Source organism: Lactuca saligna, chromosome 6 (assembly GCF_052625555.1).
Source record: "Lactuca saligna cultivar CGN05327 chromosome 6, ASM5262555v1, whole genome shotgun sequence".
NCBI classification, from domain to species: domain Eukaryota; kingdom Viridiplantae; phylum Streptophyta; class Magnoliopsida; order Asterales; family Asteraceae; genus Lactuca; species Lactuca saligna.
This window is the reverse complement of record NC_136422.1, coordinates 61,592,964-61,608,350: the sequence shown is the minus strand read 5'-3', so window position 1 is coordinate 61,608,350 and position 15,387 is coordinate 61,592,964.

Sequence of the window (15,387 nt, the reverse complement as noted above, 5' to 3'; positions counted from 1 at the left end):
GCACACGAGATATGGAGATGGAGCCGACATCCGAGGATGCGACCACCTTTGGTATGGACCGAGGGTTCTATGATCTTAGCCATGGAGGACCTTATGACCAGGTTCTTCCAGTCATGGTCCGACGGACACGGGACATTGGCATCCAGGCCCAGGCCACTGCCAACCAGATGGATCATATGTGAGCCACTGTCGAGAGAGCTGAGAGGCAGACAGAAGAGGTGGTTAGAGACTATTAAGAGAGACAGGCATCATTGGAGGCCCGACTACGTGTCACTAAGCGACAGTTGGCCCGACTTCAGGGTGCATCCACCTCATCAACACCACCATCATATGTTTTCCGCCGCGATTAGGATCAGTTCCAATGACCACTACTATCGATAGGACATGCTCTTTTGTTTACTATTGTATGTAGGACCAACTTTATGATTAAGTGACTACACTACTCAGAAATTCGTTATGTTGGCATAATTTCATTTCTCTATGTACTGTACGCCTTCCCAAAGGAGAATTTTCATGCATTGTACAACGAATATTATATCACTAGTGAAACAATTATGTGTTCTTATTGTGATGTTGTTATCTGTTATGTGTCCTATTTTCCTTATTTCATGATGTTATATGATTGCACTTATAAGCACTACCGAAATACCGCAATCTCTAGACAATAACAATGTACTCATCGTCCTTTTGTTCCGTGACAGAAGATGCCTAGACGATCCAATCGTAGAATTAACAACACGACTGCACCACCGCCACAGCCCGAGATGAACTCTACTGCTTTCCAAGTAATAGTCTCGGTTGCAGTCACAATAACATTGGCTCACATTTAAAATGGGAGTAATGGTGGCGGAAATGATCAAGGAAGCTCCAACCAAGGAATGAATCAAGGACCCACAAAAGTCTGTACTTACACAGATTTTACTAATACAAAACCCCAAACGTTCAATGGAACCGGTGGGGTAATAACTTTGAAGCGTTGGATTGAGAACATCGAGTCAGTCTTTAAGATATGCAGATGCCTAGAAGAAAATAAGGTGAAATTTGCAGCCTGCACTTTTGTAGATCAAGCACACTTATGGTGGAACGGTTACGTTGAGGCCTTGACACTCCTAGTAGCAAATGTCATGCCATGGGAGGAACTCAAAGAGATGCTAATGGCAGAGTATTGTTACTGTGGGGAAGTACATAAACTAGAGCAAGAGTGATGGAACCTCACAATGCAAAACTCATACATCAAGGCTTACATTTCTAGATTCAGTGAGTTAGCACTTTTTTCCCCAGGTATGATCACTTTAGAGGGAAAGAAGATCGAACGATTCATTAGAGGGTTAACGCCTCCAATATAAGGAAACATGATTGCAGCAAACCTTGAGACTTTTGACAGTGCAAAACGGCTAGCTCAGAAACTTTATGATCGTGGCAACGAGAAAGGTACCAAAATTGTTAAGACTGAGGTCAAGAAGGAAGGGAATAACAAGAAGAATTTGGGAAATAAATGAAAAGGACGACAGAACTAGGGATCCTCTAAAAAGCAAGAAACTGTAGCGGTCCACGCTGCTACCGCTCAAGTTGCAGCAGCACCAGTTGCTCCAGCCTCATCCGCGCAAACTACTACCAAGCCCTACACCGAAACCTTACCAAAATGTAACAAATGCAACTACCACTACAATGGTGAGTGCAGAGAAATGTAGTGTACCAGCTGCAACCACAAGGGGCATACCGCCCGGTACTGTAGATATCAACCCCACCCAAACCAACAACCCAACAACAACAACTACAACAACGTCGGGGCCATACATACGTGCTATAGATGTGGAGGAATTAACCATTTTAGGCGAAACTACCCCAAGGTCAACACTCAGGGTGCAGGAGGATCTAGCAGGGTCCTAACTTTGGGACAGGGGGAGGCAATTCAACACCCGACTGTTGTTACTAGTACGTTTCCCCTCAACAACACTTATGCATGCATTTTATTTGATAGTGGGACTGAGTGGAGTTTTGTAAGTCATAAATTCAAACACCTACGAAATCAATAACCCTAGAAGCTAAACGAAACCTTCACGGTGGAGATGGATAATGGGAAAACTGAAACAACCAAAGATATTTTCATAGGGTGCACTCCCACATTAAATAATCTCTCGTTTCAAATCAACTTGATGCCAGTAAATATTAGAAGTTTTGATGTGATCATTGGAATGGACTGTTAAGCCCCACCATAATGTGCCACGAGAAGGCTGTTGACCTTCACCTACCTACCAACGAAACCCTAATCGTTTACGGCGATAAACTTGGAGCAAATCTTCGACTTGTCTCGTGCATCAAGGCACAAAAAGAATCATGCCTTTCTCGCCAATGTCATAGACAAACATTAATAGGAAACGAACACCAATGACATTCTAGAAGTGCAGTACTTTCCCGATGTATTCCCTGAGGATCTTCCAGGAATACCTCCCGAGCGACAGGTCGAATTCTGAATTGACCTTGTACCCGGGGCAATGCCAATTGCCAAATCACCCTACAGGTTAGCTCCGCCAAAATGCAGGAGTTATCTAGCCAATTGAGCGAACTCTTAGACAAAGGATTCATCAGGCCGAGCTTATCACCATGTGGAGCTCCGGTCTTGTTTGTCAAGAAGAAGGATGGATCCTTCAAAATGTGCGTCGACTATCGGGAGTTAAACAAGTTTACTATTAAGAACTGATATCCACTACCTCAGATTGATGATCTATTCGACGAGCTTCAAGGAGCCAATTATTTTTCTAAAATATATCTAAGGTCCGATTATCATCAGCTCCGAGTCCGGGAAGAAGATATTCCTAAAAGCTGCTTTCCGAACTCGGTATGGCCATTATGAATTCGTTGTTATGCCTTCGGTCTGATGAATGCCCCCAAAACATTTATGGACCTCATGAACCAAGTTTGCCACCCATTCCTCGACAATTTTGAAATTTTTTTCGTCGATGACATACTCATATATTCTCTAAGCAATGAGGAGCACGCTCAACATTTACGACGAATCTTGGAAACTCTTAGGGTAGAGAAGTTGTACGCTAAACTCTCTAAGTGCGAATTCTGGATTCGCAAGGTAAACTTCTTGGGACACATAGTTAGTGAAGAAGGGACACATGTGGACCATTCTATGATCAAAGTTGTTGAAGGTTGGGCAACCCTAATAACGCCAACGGAGATCAGACAATTCTTGGTCCTTGCTGGATACTACAGAAGGTTTATTCAGAACTTCTCCAAAATAGCCAAGCCCCTCACCACTCTAACCCAGAAAGGTGAACCCTTCAATTGGAGTGACAAATAGGAAGATGCTTTTCAAACCTTAAAGCGAGCCCTCTACAGTGCTCCAGTACTGTCTCTGCCAGAGGGAACAGAAGATTCTGTGGTGTATTGTGACGCATCAAACCAAGGGTTAGGTTGTGTCCTTATGTAGCGTGGAAAACTGATAGCATACACGTCCAAACAATTGAAAACCCATGAAGTAAACTATAAAACCCATGATCTCGAGCTAGGAGCTGTGGTCTTCACCCTCAAAATTTGGAGGCACTAGCTCTATGATACAAAGTGAACCATCTTCTCAGATCACAAAGCCTCCAACATATATTAAATCAAAAAGAACTAAACATGAGGCAGCGGTGATGGGTCGAGTTGTTAAACGACTACGAGTACGAGATCAAGTATCATCCAGGAAAGGCCAACGTGGTAGCTGATTCCTTAAGCCAGAAAGAGTAGTCGGGGCGCCGATTGAGAACACTAACAATGACCATCCATTCCTACCTGTCTTCACAAATCAAGGAGGCTGTGGGGAATGATGCAAATAAAGCGTTGCGGGGAATGGATAAGAATCTTGAAATCAAGGAAGATGGAGCTTATTACTTCATGGAGCGTATTTGGGTCCCAAAATTTAGAAGATTCAGAGACGTATTCATGAACGAAGCACATAATACACGATACTTCGTCCATCTAGGTTCCGATAAGATGTACCTAGACATTAAACATCATTATTGGTGACCTAACATGAAGGCGAAAATTGCCACTTATGTGGGAAAGTGTCTCATTTGTGCCAAAGTTAAAGTGGAATACCAGAAGCCTCATGATTACTGCAACAACCAAAAATTCCCGAGTGGAAATGGGAAAGAATTACAATGGATTTCATAACCAAATTACCAAAGACAGCGGACATATTGGATGTTATCTGGGTGATTGTCTATAGGTTAACTAAATCCGACCATTTCTTGCCAATAAAGGAGACATACAAAATGGAGAGGCTAACACGAATCTATATAAAAGATGTGGTGAGAGTACATGGGGTACCGATATCTATTATCTCCAATCGAGATAGTAAATTTACCTCTCGATTTTGGCAGTCGCTCCAGAAAGCATTGGGAACACAACTGGATATGAGCACTGCTTATCACCCTCAGATTGATGGCCAAAGTAAGTGAACCATTCAAACGCTAGAAGATATGCTCCGAGTCTGTGAGATTGATTTTGGAAAGGCATGGGATACCCACTTGCCCTTAATCGTATTCTCGTACAACAACAGCTATCACACAATCATTAAGGTTGCTCCTTTCGAGGCCTTGTATGGTAGAAAATGCAGATCACCTCTTTGCTAGCTTGAGGTGGGAGACACACATCTGGCAAGAGGGAAAACACCGAACAATAATCTTATAGGACTCAAGATCATTTGGGAAACAACGGAGAAAATAGTTCAAATCAAGGCACGACTCCAAGCATCGCGAGATCGGCAAAAGAGCTATGCTGATAAACGACGAAAACCTATGGAATTTTAGATAGCAGATCGAGTGCTGTTGAAGGTCTCTCCCTGGAAAGGTATGATCCGATTTGGGAAGAGGGGAAAACTAAACCCGCGATTCATCGGACCATTCGAGATTCTTTCCTGGATTGATCCGGTGGCCTATAAGGTGCAACTACCCACAAAGCTCAGCAACATACATTCCGTATTCCACATGTCAAATCTGAAAATGTTCCTTTCAGATGAAACCCTCATAGTTCCCTTAGATGAAATCGAGGTGAACGAGAATCTCCTGTTCATCGAAGAACTAATTTAAATCATGGACATGGAAGTGAAGCGTACAAAACAAAGTCGCATTCCCATTGTGAAAGTTCGATGGAGTGCAAAGCATAGACTGGAATTCACATGGGCACGCTAAGATCAAATGATACAAAAGTACCCTCATCTTTTCTCTAGCTCTTAAGATCAGCTTTCAAAGAATTTCGGGATGAAATTCCGTCTAACGCGGGGATGATATCACAACTAGTATTTTAAGAGTAGGAAATTATGTCCATGTGTAATTAGATTTTGATGTAACTTGTAACCCTAAGTATGATGTTATACAAGTTATTCATTCAAAAACAACAATTCGAATCAAAATTCACTTGTGAAAGATCTAAACCTAATTCAATACACTACATTCACTCAACTTTAGGTTGTAACCCTAACTTTATGGTCCAAAACTCTTATTGGAACATGACTCTCTTATTCGGCCTAATGGGCCAGTGAACTCTCAACTTGGTTCTTTTGGGCCAAGAATCCACATTTGGGCTCTAATTAGACCCACATTCATTAAACAATAGTATTTTGGGCCATAAGACTCTTCATGAGCCTTATTGGGCCGAAAACCACTCACTTTGTCTTTATGGGCCGAAAACCCATTTATTATACTCTTTTGGGCCGTAAACTTGTATGTGGGCCCAATAGGCCAAAAAATTTCTAATTGGGCTATATATTTTCGGTTGCTATTCAATCTAAGCCCAATATTTATTATTTTCTTTCCCTTCCCTCTTAAATTCTCGGTTTGTATAAAAAAAGAGAAAAACTTAATTTGGGTTATTGGTGACACCTCACCATTAACCTACATATAACTATGCAATTTATCCATAAAGTATTTAGGCTTAAGTAGTTAACCTCCATGTATTGACCTCTCTCTCTCTCTCTCTCTCTCTCTCTCTCTCTCTCTTTCTCTCTCTCTCTCTCTCTCTCTCTCTCTCTCTCTCTCTTTTCTCCTCCTTATCTTGGCTGAGACCATCATCATCCTCTTCATTTCTTCACTTCAAAATTCCTTCAAACACTCTCTTATGTTCCCTCTCAAGCACAAGAAAATTCCTTCATCCATCTCTTGCAATTTTCATGATCTTAGTGTGTGATATCAAGAGATTTGCATCAAGTATCATCTACTTGGTAATTTGTCATCATACATAAGTTATTGCTTTCCATTATATGCTAAGAACACTCCCTTACATGGCTACATTTCGTGTTCTAGCTTCCTAGAACAATCAAGTTTCGAAAACATCTTCTAGAGGTTAGCTAAGGCCGAAAATTCCTCCTTTCTTGTCTTCAAAACAGAAATAACACCAAGGTGAGATTCATATCCCTCCATTTTCGTGATTTACTAACTTTTGGGGGAGAATACAAGTTGGTTTTGTGTTAAATCTAGGTATTTATTCATGTATGTGTGTGTTTTTCATGATATGTTGTGATTATGCCATGAAGACATGTTATACTCTCATAAAACTTGAGATACCTACCAAATATCGGTAATTTTTGTAAACTAAGTTACTTGAAGTAACTCTACATAATGTTGAAATGATTTAACATACAAAAGTTATTAGAAAAGCAAATATATAATGCAAAAGGGCCATTTTTGATAATAAAGATAAACAAGATGGAGTTTTGGAGTCATTTTCGGTTTAATGGGCTTAAATTGATGATTTTTTGGTTTTATTGGGACTTATATGTCAATATACAGTTTTATGGGCCCAAGAGTGCCAATTTTCATTAAAAGAGGGCCTTAATTGAAAATATACGGTGAATTGGGGCTAAAGTGTAAATTTCCATAAAAATGGGCTTTATTTGGAAACTCACGGTTTCATGGACTAAAAATGTTATTTTTAACAAAAATGGGCCTTGATTGTAAATTCTCGGCTTTAATGGGCATAAAATGTCTTTTTTTTTTAACATAAGTGGGCCTTTATTGTGAAATTACACTCTTGTTGGGCCAAAATGGTCATTTCTAATAAAAATGGGCCTTTTATGTCATTATGGTAGTAATTGAGCTAAATTAAGCATTTTAATAACAAATGGATCAATTACATCAGTTTTACTCTAATTGGGCGTCAAATACCCATTTACATGTTTATTGGGCCTTGTATACTCATTACATGATTATTGGGCCTCACATACCCAATTACATGCTTATCAGGCCTGTTATACTTTATAACATGTTTATTGGGCCTTGTATTCTCATTTCATGTTAATGGGCCTTTAATGCCTATTTGCTTACTTATTGGGCCTATACGACACATTCCATGTTAACTGGATCGATAACATTAAATATATGGCATTTTGATATGAACAAATATATATATTTTTTTATCACTGATGCTTTGTGTTCAAAATTCATACACGAAACATTATTTAAAGCGTTGAATGATGTGATACAATATTCGCGTAAACCTAGTTAAGGCTCTTGTGAGACATGCCTTCGTTCGTACCTACCTAGTATACACCATAAGTACTGTAGTTATAACCAGAGTCTCCTAGAGGGAGAGTGAGATTTTGTGTATAGATCTATACGGGGGTTGACAACCCCACACCTGAGTTGTTCGCTACAGATAGACTAGACCAGTCTAGGGTGACAAATGTCTTACCTAACATGATGCCTAAAGAATGTCATGACAAGCATAACAGTCATATCAAGTATGGTTATAACGACTCACATAGAGATTAACAACACAATAAATTTACGGAATACTTTTAATATATGTACAAACTATACTTTTGATACATGTACGAACTATTCATTTCTACAACACTTGGGTCTTATGGTTTTAAGACTACAACTCTTTTACAAACAGAAAATATCGGATTTTCTGGAAACTAGATACTAAACATTTTACAAACAACAAAAAATATAGGATTTTCTGGAACTCTCTCTCTCTCTCTCTCTCTCTCTCTCCCTCTCTCTCTTTTTACATTGTCAAAACAAGAACACACACATGCTTTAATACAAGATTTGAAACAAGACTCTCAACTACTTTTACGGAATATATCAGATTTTCTGGTGCTTACAAATGTTACAAAACTTTTCATACAAACATGCTTATGAACTCACCAACATTATATATGTCGACGTTTTTAAAATAACCTGTATTCTTAGGAACTAGTTAAGCAGGCCAGTCATCAAGAACATGTGGACTTTTGTTGTATTTTTGCTTTTATCATACATTTAACATTTGGGATGTAATTTGTGATACAATACTTTGATGTAAACAATGATGGTTGTTATATTTTATGTACGATGATGATATTGTCTTTGATTCATTTATATATACTGTGATGATATTACAAGATGAAGTCATCCGCCCCCGGACGTTTCCGCCGTCTGGTTCGGGGGTGTGACATACAAAATTTGGAGGTTGCTCGACATAGACTATTTCTTCAAGTTCTCTGTTGAGAAATTCACACTTCACATCCATTTGAAAACTTCAAAGTCAATACCTTCCTCCTAAAAATATACTTTCACAAACATCCTAGTTTTGTTTCTCGCAACATCTCCTTCTTTGTCAAGTTTTTTGTGAAAGACCCATTTAAGATCAACAAAAAAAGCATATGGAGGTGTTGGAATTCATAGCCAAACTTTATTTCTTTCAAATTCATTCAACTCATATTGTATTGCTTTCACCCAATCTGAATGATCAAGTGCAATCTTCATAGTTTTTGGGCCAATATTTGAAGAGAATGAATTAAACATGCAAAACTCTTTATTTGAATTCAGCAAAGCATATCGCTCTGTTTGTTGTGCATGAGTAAGAACATCGGTTGATGTATCATGAATTGTGTCTTCGGATTATCTTTTGTCCATTCACTAAAGGTGGGTAATTAGGATCATACTCAGGAATTACTTCAGAATTAATTTCTTTAACCTTAAAATAATCACCACTATCATCATTCATTAGATTCTCCCCTGATATCAACATCATTCATAGGATTCTCCTCCTAGAAATCACAAGTAAGTATTTCAGAAAGAGCAAATTCACTTTGACAATGTTGCACATTAGTAGTAACTTGCTCTGTAGTAACAACATTATTCGCCTCTACTAGACCATTCGTAGTTTGTGAAGGACTACTTTTCCCCTCGACATGAACTTCAACATTATGAACTACATCATCAACATTTTTAGTAATTCATCACCTTCATTGTCTGATTCTTTAGCTTCAGAAGACACAAGTCTTTCAGGTTCATCGAAGAAATGTAGAAATTCATCATCAAACATCATAAGAGGAATTAGGTTTGAACATGATGATGAGAAGATTTCTTCATATTGTGAACCATCCTTTTAAAAGATTTGATATATTCATCAAACGTTACATAGCAGTTTTCTTTAATCTTTCTAGTTTTCTTGTTGAGAACTCAATACGCCTTAGATGTGAGAGAATACCCAAGGAAGATAGCTTCGTCAACATTCGTATCAAATTTGTTACGATTTTCCTTTGAACTGTAAATAAAGCACCTGAACCAAACACATGGAAAATTTTTACATTAGGTTTATGATTATTCAATATCTCATACGGAGTTATCAAAAATCACTTATTAATGTAAGATATGTTTTGTGTAAAACGTGTTGTTCCAATAACATCAACCCAGAAGTAAAATGTTAGATTTATAAATGAAATCATTGTTCTCGCAACGTCACAAAATGAAAGATTTGTCCTTTCAACAACACCATTTTGTTGTGGTGTATAAGTAGATGAAAAATTATGACTTATGCCTTTGTTAGTAAAAAATTCCTCAAATTTTTGATTCTTGAACTCAGTTTTGTTGTCACTACGAATCTTTCTTACTGGTTTTTGTAACTATAGCTCAATATTTTTCACAAAATCAATCATCGTCTGTGTAGTTTTAGATTTCTATTTAAAAAAAAAACTCACTTAAATCGAGAAAAATCATCAAAAATAACAAGAATATACTTATTACTACCGATGCTTTCAATTGAAAATGGACCACATAAATCGATATCAATCAATTCAAGTGGTTTAAAATTCTTAGTATTCATGATTGATGAATGACTTTTGCGACTCTTCTTTCCCAATTCACAAGCAACAGATAGATGTTCTTTATCATATTTGAGTAGATGAAGGCCTCATGCAAGATCACCAAGAACAAGCATGTTGATATCTATGAAGTTTAAATGCGGAAGTCTTCGGTGCCAAAGCCTACTATCATCAAAATATGCTTTTGTAAGCAAACAAATTGACGGCTTTCCTTCAATGGGCTTCATATCCAATGGAAACATCTTTCCTTTTCTTTTAGACTTTAGAAGAGCATTCTTTGACAGATTTACTCCTTGCTTAATCAACTATCTTTCTTCATCAAATGATACTTTCAAACCAGTACCTACAACCAATTGAAAAATACTTATCAAACGTAAGCTACATTTCTTATCATAAACTCTCCATTGAATTCATTTCAACAAACTCAAAAGTTTCCCAAACATTGGCCCACCAATGGTTTAACAAAACATTTACAACAATATTGTTCGAGACTAGAGTCATTATTTTGAATTTAATGAGTTTTTTTTTTTTTTTTTTTTTTTTTTTTTTCATTGTGTAACCACAAAGTCACAAACTCAACCCTCACCTATTTCTCACACTACCATTTTGAATCACCCAACTCCAACTTAAGAACAATATAACTTGGATATACCTTGCCCATTTATGAAATCATCTAATTCCTACCTACTAACAATCTAATACGACTCTTTATGAATCTGAATCGAAAAAGCAAAATCTGACCGAAAAAACCAAACTGAACCAAAATAACACATATTTGAACCAAAAGCAAAGGCAAAGAACACAAGACCGAAGTAAATTAATCTGAACCAAAGACTTAAATAAAACAACCAAAGACCGAACCGATCTCCATAAAAACTGCTTCAAAAAAGATAAAAAAAAGAAAAAAAAAGAAAGGAATGGTCGTAGACCAATTTGTACACCTCTTGCTAACATCATTAATCTATCAATAAATTGCCAACTTTAACATAATCTCCCATTAATGAAATATATATATATATATATATATATATATATATATATATATATATATATATATATATATATATATATATATATATATATATATATATATATATATATATATATATATATAGACTGTAACCAGCGCTAAATCCATTTGTTCGGCAGAAAAGAAAATGTCGCCAGGCCCTTTATTCACTTTTATGGCTTCATTGGGCTTACTATGTTTAGACCTTAACTTAAAACAATCCCTACATTTATTTAACTTTTGTTTTTAAAAAAAATTGTCTCGTTTTTTCTTTTAGTTTAGATTATTATTATTATTATTATTATTATTATTATTATTATTATTATTATTATTATTATAAAAACAAAAAACTAAACTTTCTTATATAATTACAGGTGTTACTATTCTCAATAAAAAGAAGAATAACTGGTTACAATATAGGACTTAAGTGCATACTATGGTAGATACGGTGAAGTTAAATGTCTCACAAAATTGTATCAACCAATTTACTTAAAATGTAATGGAAACTCTTTTTGTTGTAATTGTAAGTATTACCCTTTCTTAGTGTTGATGTAGTATAAAAATAATTATACTTTTATATAATTATTTCTTAATCCCAAACGGGTAAAATAGTGTAATATTCCACAAACTATATCTATTATAGTTTATAAATATATATTCTGTTGAAATGAAAACCTTTGTGTTTTAACAGTTTTTGCATTTAAATATTTATAAAGTCGGTAGTACCGTTATTTCGCGTATTTAACATTTTCACGTAAAATGTACATAAAATGTAAGTAAACATAAGTAGGGGTTTGTATATTAACACAAGTTTTCTTGTGTTTTAGTTGTATCCCCCCCCCCCCCCCTAAAATATAGAAAAATCTTGAAAACTGTAGGGGTATGAATTCAGCTTATGTGTGTTTGCGGTTGGATAATCGAAGTGATGGAGAAGATCTTCGAGCTACCAATACTAGAAAAACGGCCTTTTACAACGCACAAATAATGACACACAATGATACAGGACGTGCATTTGTGCGTGCCCTAAAAATTAATGTCAACCTTCCAAATTTTGAAGAATAGAGGACACTCATTTGTGTGTGCCCTAAAATTGTTGTCCCATAAAAAAATTACAAACACGGAGGGCACTTTTTTTAAATGTGTGTCCTCTGCGAATGTCGCTTTATAATTTTTCCCAAAACGTGCGATCTGAAAAGGGGAAATGAAATCCTCCTAAAATTCTAAAATTTATCAATACACCGCTTCTCTTCTTCCTTTCTCTCTATAAACCCTAATCACGATACTTGGCCTTCCTTTGCTGGCAACATCAAGTTCGACGACCTTAGGCTTACTTCTTCTATTGCTCAAATTTACAAGCCATATTTTATTAAGGTGAATTTTAACCTTAATAATGGTAAAAGTCCAAAGCAGCCACACCCAAGTCCAAAGCGTCGCTCCCCCTAAATTTCTCCTTCACAATGAAAGCAACGTTCGATGATTCTTCCTTTACCAATGGTCCCACCTCCGAGTCACCCGAGACTGAAGTTTTTGTGGACCGACTCTTGCAGGTATGTCTGCGTTATCGTAGTGGCACAGGGAAGAAAGTCTATGCACGGAATAGCAAGATGTCCGAGATGAAATCCGGTAGGAGTTCAGGATCTAGGGCAAACATGTACCTCCTATCAGTGCCTTTGAAGGAGCTAATTTCAGGTTGAGTGAAAGTGGATTTCGGGTTCAGCACTTATTTGGAAAGGGTGAATGGGTGGGTGGGGTCTTGAAAATAACATATGACGTCGATCATTTTTATTCAGGTTTATAAACTCATCATTTTCATCGAGAATGAAGGACATGATTGGAATTGTCCCCGGGTTGGTAGTTATTCTTGTTGGAGATAGGAAAGATTCTACAACTTATGGACGTAACAAAAAGAAAGCTTGTAACTTTGTGGGAATTAATTCGTATGATGTCCGGCTGGCTGAGGATTCTGCCGAAGAAGAATTTGTTAACCACATTTCAAAGTTTAATGATGATCCCTGTGTACATGGAATACTTGTTCAACTACCTTTGCCTCGTGTAAGATTATTATTTTATGTGATTATAATTTGTATGTATAGATTCTAATTCAGTTGTTGGATCACAACATATGAAGGAGGAAAAATCTTAAATGTTGTTTGCATCGAGAAAGATGTTGATGGATTCCACCCTCAAATTTTGGGTCGTTTAGCCATACGAGGGAGAGAACCATCATTTGTTCCCTGCACACCTAAATGATGCATAGAGTTGTTGCATAGATATGACATCCCCATCAAAGGAAAAAGGGCAGTGGTGATTGGTAGGAGCAACATTGTTAGAATGCCTGCTGCTTTCTTACTTCAAGTATACCATTCTACTTTCATCTTTTTTTCTTATTAAGACACTCAACTGTGAAAAGTCTCCCCAATAAAATAAATAATAGCAGTGAGAATTAATTACATTGCTATAACTGGTATTAATCATATATTGTTGTTTTGGTTTAGAGAGAATTAATTACATTGCTAATTTGATGAATGTCACTGATGAGGCTTTAGAGGAGTACCAAATAGCATATATATGTACTAAAGCATTGAAGGGTTTATCCTATTTACACTCGATTTTCAAGGTGCATCATGATATTATGGGAGGTAATATTTTATTAACTGAACAAGGAGAGGTGAAGTTGGGTAAGTTCTAATAAAAATATGTTCTTTATATTACTCTAGATTTACTTTCTCATGTTTTCTTTAACTAAACAAGGAGAGGTGAAGTTGGGTAAGTTCTTATATTTAGTAAATTGTTTTCACTTTCACATCATCAACAAGTGATTTTGGTGTTGCTGCACAACTAACAAGAACAATATATGTCCAAACGTAATACGGTAATAATAGCTTTAAGTAACTCTTAGGTGAGTTGACTTCTCTAAAGTCCAAATAGCACTATTAACGATTATATTTCAAGAATAAGTTAATTTATTGCCATATTTTGTTTTTCAGTTTATTGGTACTCCCCACTGGATAGCTCAAGAGGTAATCTAGGAAAGCAGATATGATGAGAAGTTAAATTTTACATTTTTTTAGCTACCTATATCTATTTGTGACTCATTGTGATCGTCTTTCATATATAACTATTGTTTAACATATGCTAATATGATCAAGCACTCCATTTTGTGATAATGCTTTTGATTAACTTATAAAGCCCTCCACTTTGATTCTCAAGAATTATAGCCACTTAAAAATGGAATTTGTACTTATAATTATATAGAATTATACATCAAACCCTTTATATGATTTGACATGGGAAATATAAGTTTCCAAAAGTAGCTTGTTAAACATTACGACATTTGTATAATGTACTTTCTTTTTCCATTGATCTTACTGGAATATTATTTCCTTTTAGGGTCTAGAAATGGGATTAGTAGCAACATTGTATTTTTTCTATTTTTTTTTGCAGATGCATGTTGTCAGGTCGGAAGAGAATGATGTGGGATATTAGTTTAATGAACATCAAGATAATTATTCCTCAGGAGAATGGGAAGTGAGAGATACATAAATTAGTATTGATTTCTTTTTAAATCGTCAAATGAGGTCTCCATGTTCAGATTATTTGTATTAACTTCAAACCCTAACATACAGGTACTTGGATTAACAACTGTCACCTTTTCATCCAAGCATGATGTTAGCTGTTTTGCACCAAATATCAATGTACCTTCTCAATTCATGAGCAATTTAATAGATGATAGTTCTTCAAGTGAGCTTCTAGAAGGAACTCAGATTCAAGATCTGCATAATCTATTGGAAATTAAATTAGTTGACTTCCGGGTTAGTATCTTCTCTCATTTTCACTCAACATCTCACATTTCACATAACTGACTTGTGACTTCCTTGTAACATCCCATTTTTCCAGTAGTTTCATATTCATCCCTCGGATTTGAATTATGCCACTTTTGGCCTTTGGGTTGGAAGGAAGTGGCAAGAAAGGACCATGCATGAAAAGTGGAAGGTGCGTAGTACACCCATCATAAGTTGGGTTACGCCTGGCATATAAAAAGAAATGGTCGCGGGTGTTTTTGGCGTACGCCCAGCGTACAACCAGTGTCCAGAAACCCTAATTTTAGGGCCAACCACTATATAAAGAACATAATGGCTCAAACCCTAGCCTCCTTATCTGCCTCCCCAACCTCAGAGAAACCCTAGAACGCCTCATCTCTTCATCCTTGGGTGATTTTGACTGCAAGAAGCTCATTTTGGTGGTGTAAGCTTGGAAGAGGAAAAGAAGAAGTTGGCAAGGAAGAACTTGGGAA